The sequence below is a fragment of the Amblyomma americanum genome, chromosome 10, assembly GCF_052857255.1.
Source record: "Amblyomma americanum isolate KBUSLIRL-KWMA chromosome 10, ASM5285725v1, whole genome shotgun sequence".
In the NCBI taxonomy this organism is placed as follows: domain Eukaryota; kingdom Metazoa; phylum Arthropoda; class Arachnida; order Ixodida; family Ixodidae; genus Amblyomma; species Amblyomma americanum.
In genome coordinates, this window is record NC_135506.1 from 12,468,340 (window position 1) to 12,487,317 (window position 18,978).

Consider the following 18,978-nt stretch of genomic DNA (forward strand, 5'->3'; position numbering starts at 1 on the left):
ACAGCCGACTGATATTGCAACATTTTTAGAAAGGTTTGAGAATTTTGATGTGGACAGATGCAATGAGAAATTTCAGGAGAAATTGGGGGGGGGGGGGGGGAAGCTTCTTAACGCCATTCTTTCAGAAGAAAATGCGATAGCATTTACATTGCCTGCTGTGGTGTCTACAATGAGCGCCTAATCTTCTTGCGATTTTTCCAGCAAGAACACCACTTGGAACCAGTTTTATTCCCTTCTCGAATGTTCGAGTACCTTCCATTCGATTACCGTATGACATGATACTAATCTTACCCACTAATCCTTCTTTTTCCACTCATTATTCTCCACTTGTCCGGGGTTATTCATTTTCTTGGTATTGGCCTAATTTCAAACTTTTCGGGGTATTTTGGCGTCTCTGAGGAGGGCCAACTTCTGAATTTTATGTACTTCTATTTATTTACTCAATAAAACTTAATAGCCTAACAGCGACATCTCGCGCTTTTTGCAGTGCCTGCATAAAAATAATAAAAAAACGTAGATTACCGTCTGCACAACGGTCTGATCACAACAGCAAGCGGTTTAGCGATGTTGCAGACGGCAAGGAGTCACGACGTCTTGTTGGTTCAGCACGGCAGCGAGCGCTAATCGCGCGGCAAGTGAGTGCCCGCCACCAACGATAAATGTAAAACGCTGAGTTGCGCGAAAAAGCTAGCTGTCTTTTATTTAACGCTGGCGATCGCCGGCTGCAGCGGCCGCTATCTGTGACTGCAAAGCCGTGCCTAATTGTACGTTATTTTCATTCATAAATGTACCTACGGCCTTTACGGTGCCGAAAAGAGTATCTGATATATTTTCTTTTATTTACTGACTCCCCAGGATGAATGAAGCAGCTTTTGTTCGCCTCTTTACTGTGGCATCTTATGCGCAACTACATATGTAGGCAAACTTTTTTCCGCCCCCTTACAAGTTTGAGCTCGGCATAAAGCAATAGCGCCGGTGGATGTTTCCCTGCAGCAACCGCCACGCCGGACATCCTGCCGCCGCTTACAGCAGCAACCGAACTGACATCCGCTTCCAGCGCACCGACCAATCAGACGAGGCCTAAAATGACGGTTTAGATTATGACACAAACTCGGAATACAGGCCCAGGTCATCATGCAAACTCGGTCGCCCCAGCCGCGAACAGTCCACTGTGTTGAAAGAGCATTCTTCTTCGCAACGGCAGCCAGAGAGCCTACAAACTTGCTTGCCTTGCTCTTGGATCCAGCAGTAAGACTTGAAAGAAGGATTAAAAAAATATGTGGATTAGGGATGCTTCAGTCACGTAGCCTGTCGAGAAGCTCAGCTGAAGTTGAGATAATAAACTGAATCAGCTGACGAATGAACCCGCCAAGAAAGACATTCCAGTAGGAATAGAAGATGGTTTTATTGAGTATTTTGCGTCTTTTTTTCACGCCCAGACCGGTCCCTAAGTGCGTCAAGCGCGCCTGCCTAATAAAGATCTCTGCATCGTTAAACTTTTCACAGCTGCAGCAAACGTTTTACGAACTTGTGTGAACCGCGTTGGACATAAAAAAAATATTTAGGCTACTATTTGGTCATTTTCTTTCGGAACAGGCGTATGAAGGAAGCCAATAGTCACCGACACCAAGGAAAGATTAGGAAAGGGGTCTAGAACGGATATTACTATTCATGCCGCATTGAGTAAATTTCACTGGAATATAAGAATAATAGGGAGGGGGAGGAGGGGATTTACTTACAATGATGATTTCTTTAGTGCTGTGCGTTTCGCAACGGTTTAAATAATATAAGCAAAGAAGCGACCTGAACAAGAAAGATTTATTTTTAATCGCAGGAATTAATCTTGAGTTCTAAGCATGTTGCTAGCTTGAGGTTCAGCAACGCTTAGTAGCAACAAGGGAAGCAAATCTCGGACTAGCACGCGCCAACCACTGCGCAGTGCGCTCCCCCTCGCCTCGTGTGCTCTTCCAACGAGAGCCTTCTATCGCGATTTCCTCCTCTCTTCTTCGTGTGTACTCAAGCATACGCGCCGACCACGCCGTGATTCCGGCAGACGCCACACAAGCAGCTTACTGTGTGAAACGGAGGCCCGAATAAAAGCGAACAACGCTTACCAGGTTTAATTGCAGCGCGTGGCAGATAGCTGTAAAGAAGGAAGGTGGCCTGATATTCGTTGTGCAAGAACTGGTTGCCATTGCAAAATGTAGGCGGTAAGGTTGAACGGCATTCAAGAACGCCTCAACGACAAGGCTGTCCCCATCGAAGAGAAGGTCTACTCGTTCGACTCTTTAGGCACCTGGTTCCGGGACGGTGATGAAAGCTCAGGCTTTCTCGTCGACGTGTACACCTTGGACGCCGCATCGTCCAGGTGGTATATCTTGCAAGGGTGGTCAAACGGGCTAGTTGGTAGGTCATATTTGGAAAAACAGCGCACCTTTAGACACGGACAGAGGCAGAGTGTCGTTATATCTGCCTCTGTCTTTGTCTAAAGGTGCGCTGTTTTTCCAAATATGGTATATCTTGCCGGCTCAATCGATACCCGATGATGGGCCGAATAACGTTGAAGGCCGCAGCACTGTAGCCTACGGCCACTGTGCCTACCTGTAGGGCGGAGAAAACTTCAGCCCAGAGTCCAGGACCCTATACCGATTTGATGCTCACACCATGACATGGAGCCGTCCAGAGGCCAGCGGCGAAGTGCCGAGACCACTCGCCTAGCATTCGGCGTGCGTACTGGGTCACTGGATCTTCGGGGAATCAGGCAGAGATTGCTCGCACTATTAATACCCTCCTTTTTAATATAATCCTGTAAAAACCCTAATGTTTAAATCACTCTTCCTATCTTTGATGAACTATGGCATCCTAGTGTGGGCCACTGCAACTGCAGAAAGCATGCACAAGTTGGTAGTCTTACAAAAACTTGCCATTAGAATTATAAGTAAAGTGCCATATCAATATCCTACAGCTGACGAATTAAAAAACTAAGCGTTACTCGTGGAGACACCATGTATGTCTTTAGGTTATGCAAATGTTACAGGTCAAATGCCATAAACCGTATCCGAATCCACACTTCATCCTGAATTCTGTAAAGTTGCCAAATGCCATACCAATTATGGGAAACAGATTCTAAAGTTCACCTTGCCAACTACCATAAATCAACTACTACAAAATTACATAGATGTTACGAGATTGTTCATGAAAAAGTTGTGCGATATCTTTACTTAGATAACGTATGTGTTGTACTTATTTTATTAACTAGTCATGCTTGTTCTGTATCTTTTTTTTTTGATAATACGACAGTAACCGTTTTATGTTTTGCTTTTTTCTGATAATGCAAACATGGTGTCTACGTGTGGCTTATATACGGTGTGTAATCTTCCATTGCCTTCTCTCTGTATTTTTATCGATGTATGTATTCATGTTTCGTAACATACTTGCCACCCCTGCTGTAAAGGAATGAGTTCACTGGCCTAGTCAAGCCTTTCTGGCTTTTTGCCTGTGCACCCGATGTCACCTGATGCTGAATAAAGATGTTGAATTGAATTGAACTATGTACGTTTCCTAGGCCTGGAGAGCCTCAAGAGGCATCTCGTCCCGACCAGCGGAGAGGCCCCGACTCGGCGCTACGGCCACACGGCGTCCGCTATCGGTACGAGAATTTACGTTTGGGGTATCAACTACACGGCTCATGGCCCAACGACCGATATGACAATTCAGTGTATTACCTGGAAACAACAACCGCCACGTGGGGGCGACCGCAAGTCAATGGCGAGGCCCCCGGGGGACGCATGTTTCTCTCTGCCTTCGTGTACGACAGAGAGCTTCATGTCATTGGTGGTTACGACAAACTCATGGACGCTCACTTAGAAGATATGCACAAGTACGACCTCTAGAAGTCGTGCTGGACTTAAGTGACGCCCCAGCCCGGCTACAGTGTGCTTGGAGAAACGGTGTTGGTCTTCGGCGGCTTCGGGCCTTTACTCAGTCGTCAGGACGAAGACAAAATTGATGGCACTCCTGTGGAGGAAACCGAGCTGACGAATCTGCACGTGTTGCACTTAGCACCGACGCTGCAGAGCTTATGTCTGCTTGCTGTCATCGATGCAGGTTCGAATGTGGACGACTTGCCAGAATTGATTGGAAACGAGATCAATAATATCTCATCGTGGTCATCTTAATCACCAGGTTGGTGTTGCACGTTAAGCTGATGGAGTTCCTTGGGCAAAGCCACGAGTGGCGGTGCGTTGGCTAACATGGACTTAATGTCTGTAGGCCACCAGGAAGTACTTTTTTTTTTACAGCGAGAACATTACTTGCCTAGCGGCGCTGATTTCGCTGTGTCTGCACGAATCACCTTGAACAGAAGAAGCGGATCTGCGTAAGTAACCACGTGACGTACCACGTGACTCGCAGCAGCTGCAGCCATGCGCTCCGCCTCGACCGCTGCGCGCTGCCTACCCACTGGCTCGCTATGGATGAAGCAAGTCAGCCGACGCTCTCGAGAGTGGGTACTCGCAGACGTCGGACCGAGTCTGATCATACGGTCGACATTGCCAACCGTGCGAGGGATTTAGCAATCAATGGGGAGCGTAAACGTGCTAAACGGGCAGCCGAAACCGATGAAGAGCGGGAGCTAAGCCTAGCTCAACGGCGACCGAAAAATGCCGAGAGAAGACAGCGACGAGCCTTGGAAGCAGACGCGGCGGAGGCTGGCGAGCCGCTGGAAGTGAGTTCTCGCATGCAGTTCGGAACGAACCACGTGGTTAAGCAGGGTTAGCTTTGCAGCCATTCTTTTCCTGGAAACAAGCGGCGGGTCGCAACTACCCGAATGCGGCCTCCTGTGCGACTTCCGGACAACCCACAAAGCAGATAGTTTCCCCCTTCCGTGCGCTATCTGCGAGCGTCTCGCCGAACACTGATGTTTATGGTTTAGGGGGGTTTTAACGTCCCAAAGCGTCTCAGGTTTTCAGGGACACCGTAGTGAAGGGCTCCGGAAATTTCGGCCTACTGGGGTTGTTTAACTTGCATTGACATCGCACAGTACACGAGCCTCTAGAATTTCGCCTCCATCGAAATTCGACCGCCGCGCCCGGGATTGAACCCGAGTCTTTCGGGTCAGCAGGCGAGCTTCATGAGCCACGGCAGCGATAGAACACTGATGTGTCATTCGTTCGAAGTTACTGCGGTGTCGGGGGAAATGAACCGGACTGCTAATTCACCTCTGCCACACATCAGCTATCTCCCAGGGACCTCCACGTGCACTACAGGACCTCCGACAACTCCTGAACCTAGGCATCGCACAAAAAGACTGTATCGTCGTCGGCGCGCCCTCCCTGACGTGTTGCCATTGTGTGGTGATAGTGCTAGTGCTCTTCTGTTGTGCGCGGCGCAGAGAGGCGGGCGTGCCACTAACTTAAGACGAGCGACACGTGCCGTGCTTGTGCTCCGGTGGAGACATTTAAACACTTCGTTCCTTGCACCAGTTTCAACCAGTCGTGTTGCGAGTTGTTGGGCGCATTATGGTGGCTGGGCGTTTCCCGGACTGCCTTACGGTGCTTCTGACGGCTCATAGCAGTGCGCGCTCCCGGGACAAACCAGCAGTTAGCTTTTGTGTGCATAGAGCTGTTGGGCTTGGCGTTCCCTTCGCACGTCGCCTGGTAGTCCCGCTGTAGTTAGGATGCTACGCGTGTGCTTACCTATGTAAAGACAGCAGCCGGGCTATTAGCGTGCAATGCGTTTGGTGCAGTGAAAACGCATTATGGTGAGTTTTCGTAGTACGCCGTATGCTTGGATATTAACACTTGAAATATGCTGGGCGGTGGCGGTGATACGAGCTGCAATGCGTTTAATTCCTGTGCTCAAAACTTGCAGGTTGATGTAAGTTCACGTTAATATTTTTTCTTAATTTATGTTCGTCCCCGTATATGTGCTTACTGCTGCTGCATATCTGCTACGGATTCACCCTGTTAACGCGATTGCATTTAAGCTGAACTTCAGTCAAAACTCCGGCGTCCTCTGTCACGAAATTCAGTGATTAGTCGAAAGTTGTACGTCATCAATGTCACGTGGCATCATGGAAACAGTGATATGATTGTGCCAGATTTCAAAATCAATCACCACCGAAGGAGCTGAGAGGCTGCTGCAGTATCGACATGGCTACCGGAGAGGGCAATCGTAACCGGCGGCGTCAGTGTCGCGCGGGCTGGGGTCGTAATAAACAAAAAATAAAACGAAATACGGCACAAGTCGCCGCAGCAAAAGACGTGGCGTGTACTGCCACTCTCTAGCGCAGTGCTTTCGATGTCGTTGTCTTCATCAACTACCATAATGTGCAATGAATCTGGAAGAAACCGCTATCGCAATGGACTTTTAAGGTAGTTGAGAGTTGGACGGAAATCCGTCTAATCTGGCCATACTTGGTGATGCGATCAAAATAAGAAGCGCCGTGGTTCCTATATGAACTGAAGAGTGTTGACCCAGGCTTCAAGTTCGCGGTCGAATTTAAGCGTGAAAACATCTTTCGCTACTTGAACGCTCTGACCCAACGAAAAGACAATCGCCTCTTTTCGGTTTATAGAGCAACCCCGATCTGTGACGTAAGCAAGATGCGATGGCGCTGCTGTCGCTGGCTGAGACGACTGGGGGTGCAAAGTAGGGTTAACAGCCATAGAAATACATATGAACAAAAGTTCTTGAAGCGGTTTTCTGATTTCACAGTGCGCCTATGATGTCGTCTCTTCGTGACGAACAACCGACTTCATCCTAGAACAAATTGTGAAAGTATGGAACGCCATTTTGAAAGCGGCACATTTTTTAAACACAGCATAGCGTTCGAATGTGAGTGAATCCTGGCTGGGAACGTATGCGGGGCGGGGCGGTAGCACGGCCCATAGAAACATAATTCGGCAAAACTTCCAGATATGCTTTTCTCGGGAGGGCCTGAGGCATTCCCCTCCCCTCCCCTGTGCCGATATAAAGAATGTAACTAAATAAAAAGAAAGAGCCGGTTTACACACCCTGGCCAGTATCAAGTAAGCCAACAGTCACCGAAACCAAGGAGCATGGAGGATGTTTTTTTATATTTATTTTGCTTTTCATCAATGGGAGGTTCATAAAGCCGGAGAAAAAAATTGTCTGTGGTTTAGCTCTGGTTAACCCAAGTCAAATTGCGAAAGCTTCGTTTCCTCGGCACGTCGTCTACGCAGCGTCTCATTCCGACCCTCTCGAGAATTCAAAGCGGTCTCTTCCGCAGTAGAAGAGTCACTAAGGGAGGTGTCACTTCTTCTAGCCGCATCTTCGTTACGACACTTCTCGAGTCTTGCGGCGCGTTCTCCTGGCGTCTCTTGAGCGCGTTGTCTCTTGCTCGCTTCGTTCTGTCGTTGTTGCGTCTCTTTCGCGCTCTCCATAACGACTACAATATGCACGCCGTTTAGCTAAACGTTGTCCCCGCTCTTCATCCGTTTCTTCCGCACGCCGCCGCTTCTTAGCTGTAGCACATCGTTGCAGCTTCACCTTATACACATCATCCGACATAGCGTGGAAGATTCGCTGGGACGACTGCGACGAGCCGAGTTGGGGGGCCGCTTTTCCACAGCTGGCATGACGTCACGTACAGCGAGCGCCCCTCGCGGCAGCGGCGCGCAACTGCAGCATGGAGGATTCGCTGGGACGATCGCGGCGAGCCGAGTTGGGGCCCCGCTTTTCCACAGCTGGTATGACGTCACACATAGGTCACGCTAAAGGTCAATGGTGGATTTTCCGGGACGATGTCCAAGAGCGGAAACCTCGAGCAGTATTGCTTTCGCAATAAACGCATTTCACCAGTGGAATCAGAACAAACGACCTCCGAATTTCGCGTCCAGTGCAATATTCGGAGGTCGTGCATTGGGATCCCACCGACGGCATGTGGCTGTTTCTTTCTTCGGCTTCCGTCATGTATGTCATAACGAGCAACTCTTTCCGTCCCCTCGTCTACGGAAAACCCTGGCCAGGGATGTTAAGGAAAAGCACAACAAAATAATACATGTTTGGAGTCGAAATAATGGAGGTAGGAGGGGGAGGGGCGGTAGCAGCTTTCTATTCCTGACAACGCCAAAGAAATTACAGTGAATCTTCGAACTCCTCCTGCTATTTTATTCCCATTGCACTGCCTGTAGCACGTACGCAGAGCGATGGCACCAACAAAATGCGCGGCTGCAGGTGCTTCCAGCAAAGAAATTGCATTCGAGCTTCAATGTGTGTGTGCAAGGCGCAGCCTTTCACTTCCGTTTTTCGATTTCAATTATTTCTCTTCAACTGGTGTCTGGAACGCATTAGGGACCTTCTGACCATTGAAAAAGATATATACACTCACACTGCCTCTTTAAGGGCAGGAAAGCAGCCAAAGACAATGCGAATACACAAATGCAGTTTGTTTTAAAGGGAAAGTGTTCCCGAACGATGCTACTTCCAACTCGCCGTATTGCGTCAACTGCTACGAAAGCGGCTCTCTCCCAACTTGCAACACCCTCGAAATCGCGTTCAGCCACTGTCAGCCGACCGAGTGCCGAGTACTAGCTAATGGATCAGCTAGTAGCGCAGATATGTGCAGATACGTGCTACTAACTAATGTTTCAGCAACAAAAACGTTTAAACTTCAGCAATGTCTATTTCATAAAAAATGTCCTCGAAATTTCCCTCGTGAACATGACTCAAGCTTCACTCGAAGCACCTGATATACTTTAAGTTTAAAGGTGTAATTGTTTTCACGTGCTTTTTTTTTTCTTTCAGAAGGAGCCTCCTTTGGCGCCGTGCCTTAATGATCGACAAAATTATTGCGAGACTGTAAAAAGAATGAAAAATAAAGTGTCCTTGTCCGTGCCATGTAATCATCGACAGGAAGACATACCTGTATTTACTACAGACTCTTATTTACTACAAGGGCCAAGGCATCGGTACTCTGTAAACATCCAAAGCAAGCTGCCGCACATTTGGTTCGAATGTTTTGTATCCAAAAAAATCTTTGTTAGGAATCAGTCACCCGCCGCCGTGGCTCAGTGGTTAAAGCGCCCGTCTACTGAGCCGGAGTACCCGGGTTCGAACCCGACCACGGCGGCCGCGTTTCGATGGAGTCGGAACACAAAAGGCGCCCGTGTGCTGTGCGATGTCAGTGCACGTTAAATATCCCCAGGGGGTCGAAATTATTCCGGAACCCTCCACTACGGCACCTCTTTCTTCCTTTCTTCTTTCACTCCCTCCTTATCCCTTTCCTTACGGCGCGGTTCAGGTGTCCAAAGATATATGAGACAGATACTGCGCCATTTCCTTTCCCCAAAAAACCAATTATTATTATTATTATCGAGATATGCGAGAAAATTACTGCGCCATTTCCTTTCCTCAAAAAAGAGCGGTAACACTTTACTCCTTCCGACATCCTTGAATACACTGGGGCCTACCTTACAGCGCTTGTGTAGGCGCCTATGTGTGCGCGCCAAAGGGACCGGATAACAGTGAACGCTTTCTTGCATCAACCGTACGGGCATGACGTCTCGTTTGCTGGTCTTTCGGTAGCCGGGCCCTGTAAGGGCGCTCTGCATGTGCTTAGCTAGGGAATTAAATCATCTGAGCTGTTAGCGTGTAATGTGCGTGACACTGAACTTCTTGAGTGCGCAGTATGTGAAGATGGACACACATGTGTCCTGAGCTCAGTGGTGGTGGCGGAACATGCTGCAACGCATTTAACCCTTGCGCTGGTATCTTCCAGGTTGGCGTGAGTTGATAGCAATATTTTTCTAGGCATTCCCGCGCACGTCACCGTGTCTGCGCTTGCGGCTGCTGCATCTTTGTTAAGGCTTTTCCTGCTGAAGTGATGTTTTGGTGATTTCGTTCCTACAGTGCAAGATTCCGATGTGTTTTTGTTTTCTAACGAGGCACTTCTGAAAAATAGCAGTTGTCGCAAGCTGCGAATGTGATTATCTATGCTATCTTGCCTCCTGCTTATTATTCTTGAAATATTAAGCAGCCCTCAAAACAAGAACGACGAAAAAACAAAGGAGACAGGACTAATTATGCTTCTGCTCCCCCAGTGTGGGTATGTGCCATCTTCTCATAGGCTAACAACAACAACAATAGGCTTTTACAACCATAGATCTGGTCTGGTGGATTTTCCTTTGTGCACATTCTGTGCAGAACCCGGAACGATAGGTAATTTTTTTTATGTATCCTGCAGCCGCCTCTCTTTACAGAGGCACCTCCTAGAAACCATTTTCAACAGCTCAGTCTCAGTTGGAACCCGCCACGGTGGCTCAGTGATTAAGGCGTTCGTCCACTGAGCCGGAGTACCCGGATGCGAACCCGGCCGCGGCGGCCGCGTTTCGACGAAGGCGAAATGCAAAAGGCGCCCGTGTGCTGTGCGATGTCAGCGCACGCTAACGATCCCCGGGTGGTCAAAATTAATCCGTAGTACTCCAATACGGCACCTCCCCCCTTTCCTTTCTTTTCACTCCCTCCCTTATCCCTTCCCTTACGGCGCGGTTCGGGTACCTATCGATATATGTGAGACAGTTCCTGAGTCAGTTCGTTTCCTCAAAATCAATTTTCATTTTTTTCTCAGTTTTCTGTCCCTTCGTGCTTCTACGCCTAGGCACAAAAACAGGAATGTACTCTCCGTGATTAAAAACTTCAATTGATAACAAAACAACTGTCATCCTGAAATTTTTCTTTTACCCGCCGTGGTGGCTCAGTGGTTAGGGCGCTCGACTACTGATCCGGAGTTCCCGGGTTCGAACCCGACCGCGGCGGCTGCGTTTTTATGGAGGAAAAACGCTAAGGCGCCCGTGTGCTGTGCGATGTCAGCGCACGTTAAAGATCCCCAGGTGGTCGAAATTATTCCGGAGCCCTCACCCTACGGCACCTCTCTCTTCCTTTCTTCATTCACTCCCTCCTTTATTATAGCCCCGCCGCGGTGGCTCAGTGGTTAGGGCGCTCGACTACTGATCCGGAGTTCCCGGGTTCGAACCCGACCGCGGCGGCTGCGTTTTTATGGAGGAAAAACGCTAAGGCGCCCGTGTGCTGTGCGATGTCAGCGCACGTTAAAGATCCCCAGGTGGTCGAAATTATTCCGGAGCCCTCACCCTACGGCACCTCTCTCTTCCTTTCTTCATTCACTCCCTCCTTTATTATAGCCCCGCCGCGGTGGCTCAGTGGTTAGGGCGCTCGACTACTGATCCGGAGTTCCCGGGTTCGAACCCGACCGCGGCGGCTGCGTTTTTATGGAGGAAAAACGCTAAGGCGCCCGTGTGCTGTGCGATGTCAGCGCACGTTAAAGATCCCCAGGTGGTCGAAATTATTCCGGAGCCCTCACCCTACGGCACCTCTCTCTTCCTTTCTTCATTCACTCCCTCCTTTATTATAGCCCCGCCGCGGTGGCTCAGTGGTTAGGGCGCTCGACTACTGATCCGGAGTTCCCGGGTTCGAACCCGACCGCGGCGGCTGCGTTTTTATGGAGGAAAAACGCTAAGGCGCCCGTGTGCTGTGCGATGTCAGCGCACGTTAAAGATCCCCAGGTGGTCGAAATTATTCCGGAGCCCTCCACTACGGCACCTCTCTCTTTCTTTCTTCATTCACTCCCTCCTTTATCCCTTCCCTTACGGCGCGGTTCAGGTGTCCAACGATATATGAGACAGATACTGCGCCATTTCCTTTCCCCAAAAACCATTATTATTATCCTGAAATTTTTCTTAATACCTACTTCTGCATGCCTGGCCGCCGCGGTGGCTCAGTGGTTATGGCGCTTAGCTGCTGACCCGAAAGACGCGGGTTCGATCCCGGCTTTGGCGGTCGAATTTCGATGGAGGCGAAATTCTGGAGGCTCGTCTGCTGTGCGATATCTGTGCACGTTTAAAAATCCCAGGGGGTCGAATCTTGCGGAGGCCTTCACTTCGACTTCCCTCATGGCCTTTGTCGCTTTTGGACGTTAATAAATCAAACTTCTGTGTCCTCATGTGCAAAATACATCCATAATCAAAACGTCCAAAACTGTACTCATATTGTCCTCTTCTCATTTTTAGTGACCGATCTCATAATAATAATAATAATAATAATAATAATAATAATAATAATAATAATAATAATAATAATAATTGGTTTTTTGGGGGGAAAGGAAATGGCGCAGTATCTGTCTCATTTATCGTTGGACACCTGAACCGCGCCGTAAGGGAAGGTATAAAGGAGGGAGTGAAAGAAGAAAGGAAGAGAGAGGTGCCGTAGTGGAGGGCTCCGGAATAATTTCGACCACCTGGGGATCTTTAACGTGCACTGTAACCCATGTCTTAATTTTAATCTCCCAATATGCATGTTTTTCAAAGATCCTTAAGCTTCTGTGAGTCGCTGCCTGTATTTTGGTCAATTCCCCACAGTTGGTACACGCCATTTACCCCTTGTAAACCGCAACAACAGCACCAGCGACTTCCGACGGGTTTATTGGAGTAAGCAGGTCTCAAGTGTTACAAGGCAGGAGCGTCATAGGACCGAATGCGACGACGAAAAACCTGAAGGCGCGTCCAGCAACAGCAAATTAAAAAACTGGCATGGTCAACTTAAACCAGCTCACACGGCACAATATCACTCACGCAAGGAACCGAGGTCGCATCGCCAAAGGGCTGAAGAATTTGCTGATTAAACTTATCAAAGCAAAAGAAGTCAAACAGTCGTAGCAAAAGCACTTTCAGGAGTAAAACATAACCTAAAAACAAAACACTAAAACCGTTAGAAAACACCAGAAACAGCCTGCAACAAGTAAAGAAAGGATCCAGGCACATAGGCGAGAACAATAAAATTAAAGGGGCTATAACAATAAGCCGAAAATAAAACAAAGTTAAAAACCGTCCACAAAGGCTATTTCCTTCTCTTATAGCGAAAGTGGCGGCGTGCCGACGCTCCGGCCACCGACCCTGGAAGTGTGCCAGGATTCAATGACCTCCCTCTAGCATTTCTTTTATGCGCGTGCTTTTTTGTATAGCACTCGTGTAAGTAGTGCTCACATTAAAGTTCAAATTCAGATTCACAATATCAACACTCACGGTTCTTGTATTTTTAACAATAGGCCTTAGGATAGTAGCCAGCACTATTGCTCACACGAAACCTGTGTTCTCTTACCCTTTCATTGAAACACTGTCCAGTTTAACGAATCTAGCATATGCACATGACGAATAAAATGTCCTACACAACTTGAGATGCGCATCTTGTGAACTGCACGGCTTGCCGTTTTGTGTATTTCTCGCTCTTTTTCCACCACATCGTAGAACACACTATTGGTAGCTTGAGAGAACAGCACGTCCCCATAGTGTCCTCTTGCCACCTTTTTCTAATAGTGCGAAAGCTTGGGCTGGTACAGGATCGCGAGCACAAGCTGACCTTTTTCTCTGCACCCGCGCTGCTTCTTTTGAGGCTTTTGAGTTTCAGAATGCTCTCCGAAAACATTAAGAGCACATGTTCTTGTCAGCCTGCTCCCTCCAAACGCCTCTCTATTGCCGATTCGACACAAATAACAAATGACCAAGACTCTACACGTCATTGTTATCCGGCCAATTTAACCAGCAACTTCCCAGCGCTCATGGCTGACTCTTTCCGGCTGCCTTATACTTCTCTTTGAATTCATCGTGTTTCATTACTACCAGCAGACAGCGACAGCGGCACAGAGTCGGGTGGAACATCCTTTACACGCAAGTCACCGGCTATCTCCCCACAAGAGACAAATCTGAGGATAACAGGAGCAGTACGAGCACGCGTAAGTCCTCTGTAGGAGCACGAACAAACGAACACACAATTGAATGCAAGCTGTTCGACGCGTAATTAGTGGAAACAATGATGCCAAAATAAAAGCTGTCAAGTGTCCACCACGACGATATCGAAGTTCTTCTCGCTCGCATCGAATGAGGCAACCTGCGCGAGCAGCCGCCAATGGCCAGCGAATACTTGCTCCCATCCTGAAACAACCAGCGGAACGTCGTCTTCCAGTGCTCTCAGCCGAACGTTCTCCCTCAGCTCCTCATCCCAGGTGTCTACGCTATGAACAAGTGACGCCAGACAAGACTTATGGAACGTGCCTACAAAGCTAAAGCAGAGGTAGAAGCCGGGATAAGAGGTCACCAGAGCGACTCTCAAGTAAGCATCCTTCCAGTGCCACTTGTTGACGGTGAAGATAGTTTTCTCCTCCAGACTGCTGGGGCAGAGACCGCGAACGTTTTTCAAACTCAAGCGATAAGTGACGCACCTACCCTCTCCGTGCCTTCTCCGAAAAGAGAAGAGAAGATCCCGTTTCTCGAAACCCGGACAGCGAAGGCCAGGAACATGTTCCCATTGCGCGATGGGGCGCTCCGTATGCTGGACGCATGCTTGCCGCACGTCTCCAAGGTAAGCAAGCGATTCGCTGGCCAGCACCTCCAGCCTTCGAAGGATGTGCATCTTCTCCAAACTCCAGGGCAAAATTGCTCCGGCCTGTTGGACTTCTGCTCTGTTAGATCCGGGTCCAGGTTGAGGGTGGAGCTCTTTGGACTGCGACCGTGTTTGTTCTGTGACCACAACAGAGGGTTCTTGAGAAGTTTGAGCCCGCCCGCTTATCAACCTCTCACTCATTGTCTTCAGTGTATCCACGATTGCCTGTAAGACGATGCCGTGGTGTGTGACGTCTTCAGTCAGTCGGTTAACCTGGCTCTCCATCGCTGGCAGCTGGTTCTGGTACGGTTCCAGCTGAAGTCTCTTCAATTCCTCCAGCGCGGCGCTGACGTCACTCGCTCGAAAGACGCGGGCGTCTGGTGGTTGCGAATGGTTGGTTGTGGAAGGAGAGCCCGGGATTTCACGACATGCGGTCGTGTAGTGCTCAACCAAGGCCTTATGCTGAACGGTGTCGCCGCAGCGCGGGCACTCAACTGCGTGGAAGGCGCACTCATCCTCGTAGTGTCGGAGGACACTTGACATGGAGCCAACGAAGCGGCAGCCATGCACTTCGTTCCAGCAGTAAACCTTGAAAACAATAGAAAACACGGTGTTGAAACATGGCATCCCTCAAGACTGCCACAAAAAGTAGTTTGCAGTTGAGCCCACACAAAAACTGAAATGACAAGTTGACCCGCCGCGGTGGCTCAGTGGTTAGGGCGCTCGACTACTGATCCGGAGTTCCCGGGTTCGAACCCGACCGCGGCGGCTGCGTTTTTATGGAGGAAAAACGCTAAGGCGCCCGTGTGCTGTGCGATGTCAGTGCACGTTAAAGATCCCCAGGTGGTCGAAATTATTCCGGAGCCCTCCACTACGGCACCTATTCTTCCTTTCTTTCACTCCCTCCTTTATCCCTTCCCTTACGGCGCTGTTCAGGTGTCCAACGATATATGAGACAGATACTGCGCCGTTTCCTTTCCCCAAAAACCAATTAATAATTAATAATAAGTTGACCCGCCGCGGTGGCTCAGTGGTTAGGGCGCTCGACTACTGATCCGGAGTTCCCGGGTTCGAACCCGACCGCGGCGGCTGCGTTTTTATGGAAGAAAAACGCTAAGGCGCCCGTGTGCTGTGCGATGTCAGTGCACATTAAAGATCCCCAGGTGGTCGAAATTATTCCGGAGCCCTCCACTACGGCACCTATTCCTTTCTTCTTTCACTCCCTCCTTTATTCCTTCCCTTACGGCGCGGTTCAGGTGTCCAACGATATATGAGACAGATACTGCGCCATTTCCTTTACCCAAAAAACCAATTATTATTATTAAGCGGAACAGCGTATATCCGCAGAGTTAAATGCATCCGAGACAGTAATATGATAGACAAGACAGTATTTGAAAATGTCACAGGCTCTTCCCGCCATGACCCCACCGATTGCAATCTGTAGAGTCGTCATGCTTAGTTTTGAGAAACAATCAGTGTATTACGTCTATTCACTCCGAGAACACATGAAGACCTAATGACGGATTTGGTAATAATATGGTGCAATAACATCGGATTTTTTACAAGTGCTCAAGATGCAGTTATGCATCGGCGAATGACATGCGCAAATCAAGGCAGCGTGACTGTCGGCAGATGACAGATCACAATTCTCGGAAGCTCGATTTGCTACAAGTCCGTCTCCAGAACTTAGGGGTTAGCAGCCATCACACTGCTTATCCTAGGCACCGCTTCGGACCGCAGTTTCAGCACTTTAGTTTTTGCATCCTCGTAATTGTGGATTTGTGAAATTCCTCGTTATACACGCTGCTGTCCCCAGGTTTGGCGATGTTGGCATCCGCAGCCACATCTTTCAGTTGCAACCTGTTTAGGTTTTATCAGGTTTAGCTTCCCAAAGCGACTCGGGATATGAAGGACGCGACGTAGGGAAGGGCTCCGGAATAATTTCGACCCCTTGGGGTTCTCTAACGTGCGCTGATATCGCACAGTGCACGGGCCTCTAGCATTTCGCCTCCATCGAAATGCGACCACCAAGGTCGGGATCGAAGGCGCGTCTTTCCGGTGAGCAGACAAGCACCGTAACCACACTGAGCCACTGCGGCGGCTTTAGTTCTCACCTGTAAAAGGTTATGACACCGCTTTTAGTCACCGTCGATAACATTAATTTCACCGTCATCTTCCAAAAAAAAATTCATATAAAAGCTGGTCGGTCAAGCCGACATGGAAGAATCTGTGATCATGCCTGGAAATATTGCCGAGCTACAAATAACGGCATAGCTGGAGTTAAGAATATTGGCACTGGTAAAAATCAGGAGTTACCAACGAATTCAAGCAAAGTTAGCTCAGAAAATGGGCTAATCGCAAGCTTAAGGCTCAGTCATCAAGAATTCACAATAATCCGTAACATAGCTTTTTGGATTTTTAACACATTGTTTTTGCGTTTCGTATCGAGGCCACAGCAAAAATGTCATCAGAAGATTTATCAAATATATAGCGTATACAGATGCATACTGCAGCCCTACCGTATTTCGTTGCACATCAAGATTCGCTATAGTGTGATATTGTTCGTAACGCTCGATGGGCTCCATATTTAAAAACTCGGACTCTCAGAATTGACGCAGGGTGACAGTCTGAACAAAAAATGTTTCCCGCAAATAAACCAAGCATTTAAAAAAAAAAAAGCGGCGCACTGGAGCCAGGTCAAACCCACTACATTTTGTTTCTTGTGGTGTGGAGTTTCTCCGAGTATTTTCTAAATTCCGCTTAGACTATCATCTAAGAATATCCATAATCATCACTACTTTAAGGTCATGTGCGTTTTGTTGAGTTGTAGCTAGGGTTAAGAAACAATCGATCCTGTTTTTGTTTTGTTTTGCGGCAACGTATCTTCTACGCGGTGCTTTTTTCTGGCATTTAAAGGAAGGCCCGGAAATGTGAAAAATATTTAATGACTGCGCTCATGTAGTAAGTGCTTTTATTAAAAAACAATAATAAAAAGGAAGGAAAAGATTTTTGCTGGCCCCGGCATCTGCCATCGATACTGAAGCATCTGAGCTGGGGCAGCGGAAATGAAGGATAGCAGGCAGAATGGAGAAATGAAATGAAAGGGGTGAGGGGACAGGAAGAGAGGATAGGAGGGAGAGTTAATATACACCAACTATTTACACAATAAGAAATGTGCTGCCATAGTTTACAGCTCCAAACCGTGTTTTGAACGAAGGAAACATGAGCGCTGACCGTGCACAAGTGAGCGGCCGCCGCTTAGTTCGACTGGCTGCGCAGTGATACAGATGAAGAAAACGCAGGCTGCCTTGAACTACGTAGCTTCACTGGCTTGCCTTTTTTTTTGTTTTTTCTTTGTTATTTTGAGCAAAATCTCCGCCTGAACTGACGGTCGATGGCCTGCTTATCACTTATTGCAGATTATTGCAAAAAAAAAAAAAACGAGCACGCAGCCTTTCACAGTGGACCCGTTCGCCAACATAGCGGTCTGTATAACGTGCTTTATACTGCGCCTAACTAATGTGAAAGGCAAAAAAATTAAGAAGAAAGCCTCGGAGGCAGTCCATGTTATGGGTGCAGGCTTCGAGCATAAAACGATAGAAGAATTTAGGCGCGCGTAGTCCCATTACCTTCCCGCACCCGTATGACAACATGCTTCGTAAATTAAACCCTTAATCGTAATTAAAGAAATAATTATGCGCAGCACACTCACCTTCAGTCTCTCTACTCCCTCTGGCGGCAAAGGAATGTTCGGGCACACGTTTGCGTCGAAGAGTTCCCGGTCCAGAGGACAGACGCCGCTAACGCCATCCTGGAGACTGCCGTTCTTGCAGGTTTCGCAAAGGACATGGCAGCAAGGCAGCAGCAGAGTGCTTTTGGGAATAAGTCGGCACAGGGAGCACATATAAGGATGCAATGTGTGCTCGGTTGACCGGGTTGATCTCCATTTGACGCCGATGATGCCTCCGGCGCTCAGCCGCACCATACCTCGTATTCCTGGGTCCGACATGGCAGAGTCAGGGCCGCTCCGCAGAAGACGCCTGTAGCGAAGGGTCGGCTATCGGCAACAGCCTATGGGGTAGCTGTCACTAGTGCAATGTCCGGCTCGGTAATGCGGTGAAAGCCAAAAGGGAAAAATGCGGAAGTTCACGGGGGAATCGGATGACGAAATCTTGATACGTAAGACAGAACACTCACGTGTCGCGTATGTTACCTGTAACGTTGATTTCGCTCAGCTAACTCTAGAATCATGGCTCTTTTTTTTTTCAGTTGAAGAAACCAACGCTAAGCGCCAGGAAAACTAAAACCTTTCCATTTTTCTCTTCATTGTCTGAATCATAAATGAAAACCTGGACGAGCTGATCGTACTTTTTTCGCGCCACTCTTCGCAATACGATCTTATTACGCGATAGCGTATACAGCTCGTTCGATCCAAAAGCCGTTGGCGTAGTCAGCACCGCCTGTCGGAAACAATCGGGGACTGCGTAAAAAAAATCGTGTCATGATAGTTTGTGGTCACAGTGATTTATGATTGATTGGTGTGTGACAGGCGATGCCGTAATAATG